The sequence below is a fragment of the Vanessa cardui genome, chromosome 16 (genome assembly GCF_905220365.1).
Source record: "Vanessa cardui chromosome 16, ilVanCard2.1, whole genome shotgun sequence".
NCBI lineage: Eukaryota > Metazoa > Arthropoda > Insecta > Lepidoptera > Nymphalidae > Vanessa > Vanessa cardui.
The window spans coordinates 11,260,491-11,270,681 of NC_061138.1; positions in this window are offsets into that span (position 1 = coordinate 11,260,491).

Consider the following 10,191-nt stretch of genomic DNA (forward strand, 5'->3'; position numbering starts at 1 on the left):
AATGAATTGTTATTCGTCAACGATTATACCTATTACAAGTTGTTGAGATAAAAATTTGATACGTGTGAGTTATATACAGATTTATTTAGTATCGTACTTTTTTCAAATCTTAATTCAACTTTAATTCCAGTTAATTGCTTGCATTTTCTTTATAATTTTGTTTCAATAATAGCAGTGTTTATCAAGAGTAACTTAATATATTTTAATAAAGTCGTTGGTTTAATTAAAATGTTCCTTATATATCTTTTTATTATATGTCTTCCGCGGTTTTAGTGTGTTTTCGTACTATATTGTGTTATTTCGTCCAATATGTGTATACTCAAAGTACTTATTTTAATATCACAAACGATAAAAAAAAAAAATATCACGGAATAGAAAAAGTGTTGTTTTAATTTAAGTGCAACGTTTTCATACGTAGTGTTTTTGATACATAATATAAAGTTGCGATTAAAACATTCATAGGGTAGTTTTATCAATGGTAAGCTATTTCACAAAGGTGGGTAGAAGATGCAGATGTCATTAGATTTTGTATGTTCAAGTCTGTTTTGGAACAGCGAACTTAAGCTTCATCGGTCAAGTCATAAAGGTTGGAGGGTATTGTCGATTTTGGTATTTTAACAGTGTGTCTTAAGAAAACAATAACAGTTCTTTCTTCTATTAAGAAATATATTTATTAAAGTCGTAATTTAAACCCACTATTATATAAAGAACCTTGCATTGGAAATATTTGATTGAAATTATTCAAAGAAATTAAATGTCCTTAAGATATTTAGATTCTATTCAAAAAAATCACAATACAAAATGTGATATGAATTACGCTTAGTTACGCTTTTACTATTTGATTATTAATCGATCTTCATGAAATTTTGTATACATCATAAGGCAGTGCAGGTTAGGGAGGGCAAAGCGTCAGGCAGAAAATAGTATGACATTTAAAACTAAGAATCATTTCCATCAAGACGATATCTTTTTTTCCAAATTTGCTCACACCTTCACCGCATCTCATTATTTGAACTTTAGGGAATTCCCCACAAACTATTATACGAAATGTTTGCTAATGATGTATAAGTACCATATTATCAAAAATGATTTGCTCTCAAGTTTTATTTTCGTTTATTGTATCACCGCCAGCAAACAGATGGATCGATTAAAAGGAATGAAATTTGATTATAAACCAATAAAAAGGAAATTTGACATTCATAACAACTAAGGTGTATACGCATACGTAGATCTTAACCCGATGTAATAAAAAGAGAATATATTTATATTTTATTAAAATTATTTGTTACAATAAGGCATTCTAGAAGTAATTACAAGAGATTACAATAGCCTGTATGTCGAAATACCTTTGCCTTATTAAGGATGAGGAAGAAAATAAAACTACAAGTGATACGTAAACTGCCAAGACGTAAGACGTATGGCATTCGAATATACGTGTTTGAATTTGGAATAAATTTAAAAATATACACACAAATAATATATTCAACATTTTTATCACACGATACATAACTTATTTGCTCTAGAAATATAAAGATTTGGCTTAGTGACTCTTCTCTTCACGGACTACTGGTTCGACGTTGCATCTCCATTTGTGGCGGTTAAGCTAATATTCCGTTACTTAAGTACCGTAGTGTAAATATGCTTAACACGTATTTACCAAATGGAAAATAAAACTGAAAATACCTGGTAATAGTTTTCAATTATTATTATTCCTAATTTCCCTTTCATTTAAGTGAAAAACTTATATCAGCGATGGGTGTGACAGTGGCCTAAGGGTTTGTAGTGTCTGCGACTTTTACGTCTAAACGGTGCGCTTTTAAGGATTATAAACTTTCATTTATTTCCTATTCTTTACATTATCTGCGTCTTATAAAAATAATGGTTTATTGTTTGTGTGTAATCTTTGATCTTCATTTCTTATATTGTTTGTAATTAATAGTTGTTCATTGATTATGTGTTGTGGTTATTTCAAGTCAAATTTCTTTATTCAATATATGAGTAGTATACTTACTAATTGATTGTCGACCTCCGTGGTCAAGTGGTACGTACACCGGTTTTCATCGGTACGCCACTCCGAAGTCCCGGGTTCATATCCCGGCCGAATCAATGTAGATTATCATTAGTTTTTTATGTTGTCTTGGGTCTGGGTATTTGTGGTACCGTCGTTACTGCTGATTTTCCATAACACAAGTGCTTTAGCTAGTTACATTGGGATCAGAGTAATGCATGTGATGTTGTTTCATATTTATTTATTTATTGTCGAATTACACACTAGCAGTGGTAGTAAAAGAAAATACATTGACTTGAGAAGAACTGCCAAAGGAAACTGAATCTATTTTTGGTCAATTTTATTAGAAATAGTCAGGATTAATAGGTTAATTATCGTATAGGCTTTTGGGTTAATGGCTAGCTTATAAAACTAGACATTCAAAGGTCTTGAGTTCAATCGTCCGGTTAAAATACGTTATAGAGTTTTTCAGTTACAAATTTGAATTTGTATTTGACAAATGTTTAATATCTCAGAGTTTAGAATCTGGTAATGTCGACATTAATGTGCCTCTGATAGCACGTAATTGTTCCTAAGTTTGAGATCTTGCCGTTAACCGCCAAGTCGGGTTATGAAATTGATGAAATAGAGTGTGCTCCATTAAGATATGTCCTGAGCTAATCTGTTGACAGCGAGGAGAATATCAGGTGGTACTTATATACTGTGCTTATAATAAAATATATTTAGGTATATTATTTATAGATATTGAAATAGTTATGGTTAAAGTTGAAATAAGGCTTTAGACTTAGAACGCAAAATCGCCTTGACATTTGTTAGATTTTTTTTATTTGAATGTATCCTTAGCTGCATGTAGTCAGGTAAAACAGGGCCAACGAATAATCTCACGTGCTTGTAAGTATGTATGAATGTATTTATGTATCTGTTCATGTCCAGCTAAATTTAAATTGGATAGCAACCTTCGAATATGCATTTCCTCAATTCTCCGCTCTCTTTGCGCAGCATAATGGCGCATGCGTTATGTAAACGTCACAATCTATGGAAATCACCACAGAACAACGATGCCAATAAAAGTTGCACGGGGACGTTACTCGCATTTGTATAGCTTGAATATACACGAAACAAAATGTCTTACATAAATTCGATATCATTTGTGACGTTTTCTATGTTCTAACAAAACCACAGAGCAAATCACGGGAGCTCTACATTTGACCACACTATTTACATTTCACTTTTATTGACCAGTATAACTTGGTATCCACATTAAGTTTACTTTTGTGTTATTTGTAAGTTTTAAATTACATAAATTTGCATTCCGTTACTCAAAATAATAGCTCTTGTTTTATTTTATATAAAAATATATATACGCTGACACTTGCATTTCAATAATGTATTAACTTCCTCGATAAGCCATAATACTTACATCTTTTTTAATATAAACTCGTAAAATACATTCGTGATTTACCTCAGAATATTGTTAAATAAATTTTTATTTGTATCGACAGAGAATGTCGTTTTTTGTGTAATCGCTCTTTTATAAAGGCACCTTACATAGCAATTGGTATTTCCGGAGTCAATAAACTTGCCATTTGATTTTCATACTTTGAAAGTAACAATTGTTAGATTAAAAAATAGCATAGCGAACATTAATTGTGAAGTATTCGTTGCATTTTCGTACAAAAATAATATAATTGCAATATTTTTTCGATCTTTGACCAAATTATTCGCTCATTAATTTATTCCTTTTTTAAAAAAAAAGAGTAACGTCTTTCCGTTGCTCCTTCAAAGTTGATTTTTAATTACAAATTTAGTTCTTGTAAAGAAATACATAAGCCCTTGTAAGATCGTACTTAAATGAAGTATACTACGATTTTTTTACTTTTTGCTTTTCTTCATTTACAATATATCTTTAACTAAGCTTATATAGCATCTCATCGAGTGATTCATACAATTAAACATCAAAAATATTTAAGGCAACATAATAGTGTATATTTTATTTTTAAATATAAATAAAAATACAATTCCAAATTTAAATGATATTTGATTTTCAAAGTTACCGCGTTTAATAATAAATTGTGCTTTTATCCGGCTTGGACAACTGAGTCTGTGTAAACAAAATAGGGGATACATATTTGATGTTATGGTTAGCCAAATAAAAATATTGTACGATATTGCTTAACATGAAATACCTATTAATAAATATTTGTTATTTGTATACAATATTTTAATACTAAATGTATTTATTAATAACATAATTTATGCTCCAGTTGCTTATTTAATAATTTATAGAATGTCATGTTAGTGTTAAATGCAAATGGAAAACAAGAATTCGATATAAATACATCAAGTATTTCGTAACGTGCTTAAGATAAAATGAATTTGTTTTTTTTTTTTAGATGCTTACGACTAAATTTGACTAAGCACTCAATCAACCATCGCTCAAATCGCTACATAGATAATTAATTACACGGTTATAAGCTAAACTACAATTTACAGCAAAATAAAAATGCAATGAAAATAGAAAAAAAAACTTTTCTTAGTAGCTTTTATGTAATGAACCAAAAAATAAATGAGTGACTAAAACGTACCAATGGCTCAAGTTAAACTGGTCAGCGAGCCGTCACTATACATTGTAGCGCGTAAGACGAACCACTCTAAGTAATGATATGCATTAACGTCCGTATATTAATCTTCCAAATACCACGTTATTAGATGAGTAACAAAAAATGGTAAAAAAGTGAAAAAGAGGTCAATAACTGGACCGAGAACACGGTAGCTGTGTGTGTACAGATGAAAAGAAATTTCGATAGTTTCTTTTTTTTATTGGCACGGGCCAATATCTATAAGTCCTAATAAAAATAATAATAATTGAAATGATAATGTGTTAATAATGACACTGGTAACTTATAAAAGTTAAAAAATAGAACAGAAGAAATAAAAAAAAATGTTAAAATCATTTATTTTCAGATGCATCTAAGACGTGTTCCAGTGTATACTCTGCGCGTTTACAGCGATCGGAGCGCAGACAATGCACATCACTAGTGTTACTGTGGACATTCTAATAAAATGATTATTTAAATTTAGAATTTAATCGATTATTTAAAATACAAAAAAAAATATCTGTAGCGGTACTAACATTATAAATTGGATTTTTTTTTATTTGTGTGTCTGTTAGTGGTAATCTTTGGAACTAAGGAAAGCATACTATCATTATTCTTTGTGAGTGAGTTGGTATAAATAATATTTATATCATTTAATTTTCTTCGTTCATAAATTTGCCTCGTGTGAAGTAGGGTCGGTTGTATTATAAAATTTCACATATTAAAAAAAATATTCGGTTCATTGACCCAGATACAATATGTCATTGAATGTGTATATTGATTAAAAGCTTGAAGCTTTTTTCATAACAGTTTCGTTGCAATTTATTTTATTAATGTCTGTTAGAGAGGCCACTGATGCAGAATGGTACAAGTGTTAATATGTTAGCTTTATCCTATTCAGTCAACTGCATCAATGAGCCGCGACCAGTAAAGCTATTCTGTAAAATCGAAATCGAAACTCACAGCTGAAAATTATCGTGAAATATCAGAGAGCCATATGCGGCATTGACTAATATAGTCATTCATTACTAATACTTAAATGATACATTAAAGTTTGACGACCTCCGTAGGGGAATTGTGTACACCGGTTTTCATGGGTACGCCACTCCGAGGTTTTGGGGTCGATTCCTGGCTCAGTCGACGTAGAAAAAGTTCATTAGTTCTCTATGTTGTCTTGGGTATGTTTGTTTGTGGTACTATTGTTACTTCTGATTTTCCATGACATAATTGCTTTAGCTACATACATTGGGATCTGAGTAATGTATGTGATGTTGTTAAATATTTATTTATTTAAAGTAGAGTAAGATCGTAAGTCGGTTTTCAACTTCACGTGAGTGAGACACGAAGTGAGTTAATTAATATCTCTGAAGATTATTCTGTACCAGATTATTTCGATAATACTGGAGTTTGGAGTTATAGTATTCGGTGATTTGAGTACCGGATACATAAATTTAATATGGTTATTATACGTTGTACAAATGTTAGCAAACAGTAATTACTGAGTTTCTTGATAGCTTTCCTTTTAATAAAAATCTGTATAATTACGATTTCAAAGTGCTTGTAGAAGGATGTTTGATAGTATGTTTTGTATATGATTGATGAATAAGAGAAGATAGAATAGATAGATAGATAGGACGAACTGGTAATAGATTCAGTCTAAATTCTTACGTAAATATCTATATAATTTTAGCCTATTAATTTTCATTATTGATATCGTTTGTATTATTGATATTGTATTGAGTTGAGATGGCCCAGTGGTTAGAACGCGTGCATCTTAACCGGTGAATGCGTGTTCAAACCCAGGCAAGCACCACTATATGTATGTGCTTAATTTTTGTTTATAATTCATCTTGTGAAGGAAAACATCGTGAGGAAACCTGCATGTGTCTAATTTCATCGAAATTCTGCCACTTGTGCATTTCACCAACCCGCATTGGAATAGCGTGGTGGAATATGTTACAAACCCTCTCCTTAATGGAGGCCTTACCCCAGCAGTGGGAAATTTACAGGCTGTTACTTTACTTTTTTACTTTATCGTATTGTCAATCAGGATATACTACATGCATGTGTATAAAATTGTATTTAACTAACATGACTGTATTTTTAAATGTTCAAAAGTAACTACTGGGTTTCTTGTCGGTTCTTCTCGGTAGAATCTACTTTACAAACCGGTTGGTGGTCAACTGTTATTAGTATTTAAGGCAGTTATTTTAGTATAAAATCAAAATAAACTTTATTCAAGTAGGCTTTTACAAGCACTTTTGCATCGTCATGCATTAAGTGAGCTACCACCGGTTTGATAAGTAGATTCTACCAAGAAGAACCGGAAAGAAACTCAGTAGTTACTATTTTTCAACATTTAAAAATTACAAAGTCAAGTTAGTTAAATACAATTTATATATCCTGCTTGGAAGTCATCAGGTGTTAAATACACGCTTTTTTATCATTATAATATTTAGATATAATAAAAAATCTTTACCTTTAATAAATTCTATAGATACTTATCCACACTAAGACTCTCGGAAGACGTGAAACGCGAGGTGTAATTACCTATAGCGAGCTCCAAAAAGCGCAATTATTCGTCGCTTCGGTTAGCTCGACAGCGCTCAATTAGACAACTAGTGTTTTGTTTAGAGCCAGATAAAGTCACCGCCGTGACGATATTATTCATGCTCGTTTTACTTCACGGCCAAAAATTTGATTGGCTCAGTATTTATAAGCAGTATTAATGTTCGTCCGTGATTCTAAAGTGATTTATTTTTGTAGTGTAATTATGTAGAGGTTGTGCGTTATAAATTCATTAAAAAGAAAACTTTAAGAATTAAAGAAATTGTTTAAGATACAGATGCAAAAGTCTGCGAAATAATACTAACGATTCTTAATAGATATATGAAATCTAAACATGTAGTCAAATTTCTCCACTACGACACTGGCGGAATCCTACGAGATTGATAAAAATGTAGTACAATATTGTACATCTTACAAAGGTCTAAAATAATAATAATATAATTTATTTATTGCCTCCACTGGTGACAGGGTGGCTGGTTCGTTTTTTGCCCAGAGGATCGGAATTGCGATTCAACGGGGAAATGCTGCTAGCTTTCTTGCCACCATTCCACGCGGTCAAGATCTATACAGCAACTAGTTTTAGTTCATATTTTTTTACATTTAAGTATTTAATGTTATTAATTCTTATGTTAATAAATGATTATTACTATTTATTCCATATAAAACTAATCTTTATAAACAGTTACATGGTTGAACTACGACAAAAGACTCAATGTAATTTAACACGGTCATCATATAAATTCCACGGCGGTGTACATTTTCTGAAGACATTCTGTAGTAATATATATATCCGTGCAAAGCCGGGGCGGGTTGCTAGTTGAACTCGAGTTTATATTCAATACATGAGTGCGATAATAAGTATACTTTATTTTTGCTAAATGTTACTTTATTGTTATATAAAACACGTTCAATTATTTATCTCGATGAGCCTAAGCAGGTCATATAGAGTTTGTTCTCTATTGCACTCACACTTCTGTGTGTGCTTAAACACAGGTACACTCTGTTTGTTAATCTTATAATCCGATGGGGTGGCAAATCTGACACGACAGGAGAAAATTCAGGTGTAGGACCAACAGATTTACGTGTTTTCCGAGACGCGAGTGAGTGCGTGTGTGAGTGCGTGGCTGTTGAAAATTTTCGACTGGAAAATCCAATAACTTCTTTTGATCGCAACATCTGGGTACTAAGAACTTTGGGATCGTTGACCTTTTATCTAGACCAATGAAACTGAGCACTTTCTTGTGACGTAAAATAAAAATGACAAATAATTTATTTATATATAATATAGCGTGCAGTTCGCTCATATGCTTTTGTCATAACGGATGGTCATTTCTGGTACACAGGTGGCACGGAAGCGTTTCCGATGGACTTCTCATAGCCTCCCTTGCATGATGACTAGAATTGGGCCTTATTTTATTCAATACTAGTTGTAGCCCGCGGCCTCTCTCGCATTTTAGTGGCTCGGTTGTCATGTGTTACGCAAAAAACGTAGCCTATGTCCTTTCTTATAGCCCAAGTTTGCTTCACACCAAATTATATCAAATTCGGTTCATCGGTTTGGTCGTGAATGGGCGACAGACATACAGAGTTATTTTCACATTTATAACATTATATTAATAATATAGATTATATTTAGACAAAAACTAAGTGTTGGTATAAATATAAATTTATTCTTAAATAGTTTTTATGAAAAGGTAGCCTATGTCCGTCCTTAGGGATTTAAGTTCATGCCAAACTGCATCAAATTATAAAAAGAGTAAAAGACATCCAGACTTACTATAACATTCATAATATTAATAGCGATATTAAGAAAGAACAAGATTTAAAAACGCTTATTATAAATTCATATAAATTTAGAATAAATCAGTCCGTGTAACGTGATTTATATATATGTTATAAAACGCATATAGTGACTACTTTTTAATAAAAATTAAGCAGTTAAAAAAAAAAACAAAGTTAGTTTTTGTTTTTATTTAATATATACAGTGAGTCGAGATGGCCCAGTGGTTAGATCGCGTGCATCTTAACCGATGATTGCGGGTTCAAACCCAGGTAAGCACCGCTGATGTCTTTATAATTCATCTCGTGCTCAGCGGTGAAGGAAAACATCGTGAGGAAACCTGCCTGTGACAAATTTCATAGAAATTCTGCCAAATGTGTATTCCACCAACCCGCATTGGAACAGCGTGGTGGAATATGTTCCAAAACTTTTTCTCACAGGGAGAGGAGGCCTTTAGCCAAGCCGTGGGAATTTACAGGCTGTTGTTGTAATATATAGAGTATAGACTGATCGAAACGCAACACTCTCGTAGATTTACTTATTGTTTTAATGGAATTGAATTCAAACAGATTACAGATTATATAATGTTGATTAATAATATATGTATCATAAAAATGCCTGAATAAAGGTTAGCTCACCCCTTAATAAGGCTTAGAGCTTATTAGTCACGGCAGTATACGTAAGCAATCCCGGACGGAGAACGACGAAAAGACGGAGAGGGTACCGCTGTTTTTTTAGTGGGTAAACCGTACTTTGGCGCACTCGGTGTCCAGGGATCCGGAGTCCCACACTCCCCCCCACTTTCCAACATGTGGGGGAAGCGCGTAATGCGTTTTTCCAGCGAGAAAAAAAGGCTTAGAGCTTATTGTACCACACTAATTTAATGCGAGTTGGTTACACATGTGACTGAATTATCTATATAAGTTTCCACTCAAAGATTTCCTTGAATTTGAGCTTGAAATCTTTGATCAAGATAGACGTCTATTCTTTGATCTTTCTTTGCTTACAAATAAAAAAAAATCATTATTATTATTTATCGAAAATAATGCTGCCAATATAAAAGTAAAAGCATTAAGTTATACTATCGTAAAAGTAATTTTTGCAACCATACTTAAAATGTAATCGACGAATTTTTTCGGGTTACTAGATAATGCTATACAATCTAGAATAGAATTTCTAGTTCGTAATATGTAATTATTTCTTAAAAAAAAGTATACCGCGTTATAAAATAATAACAT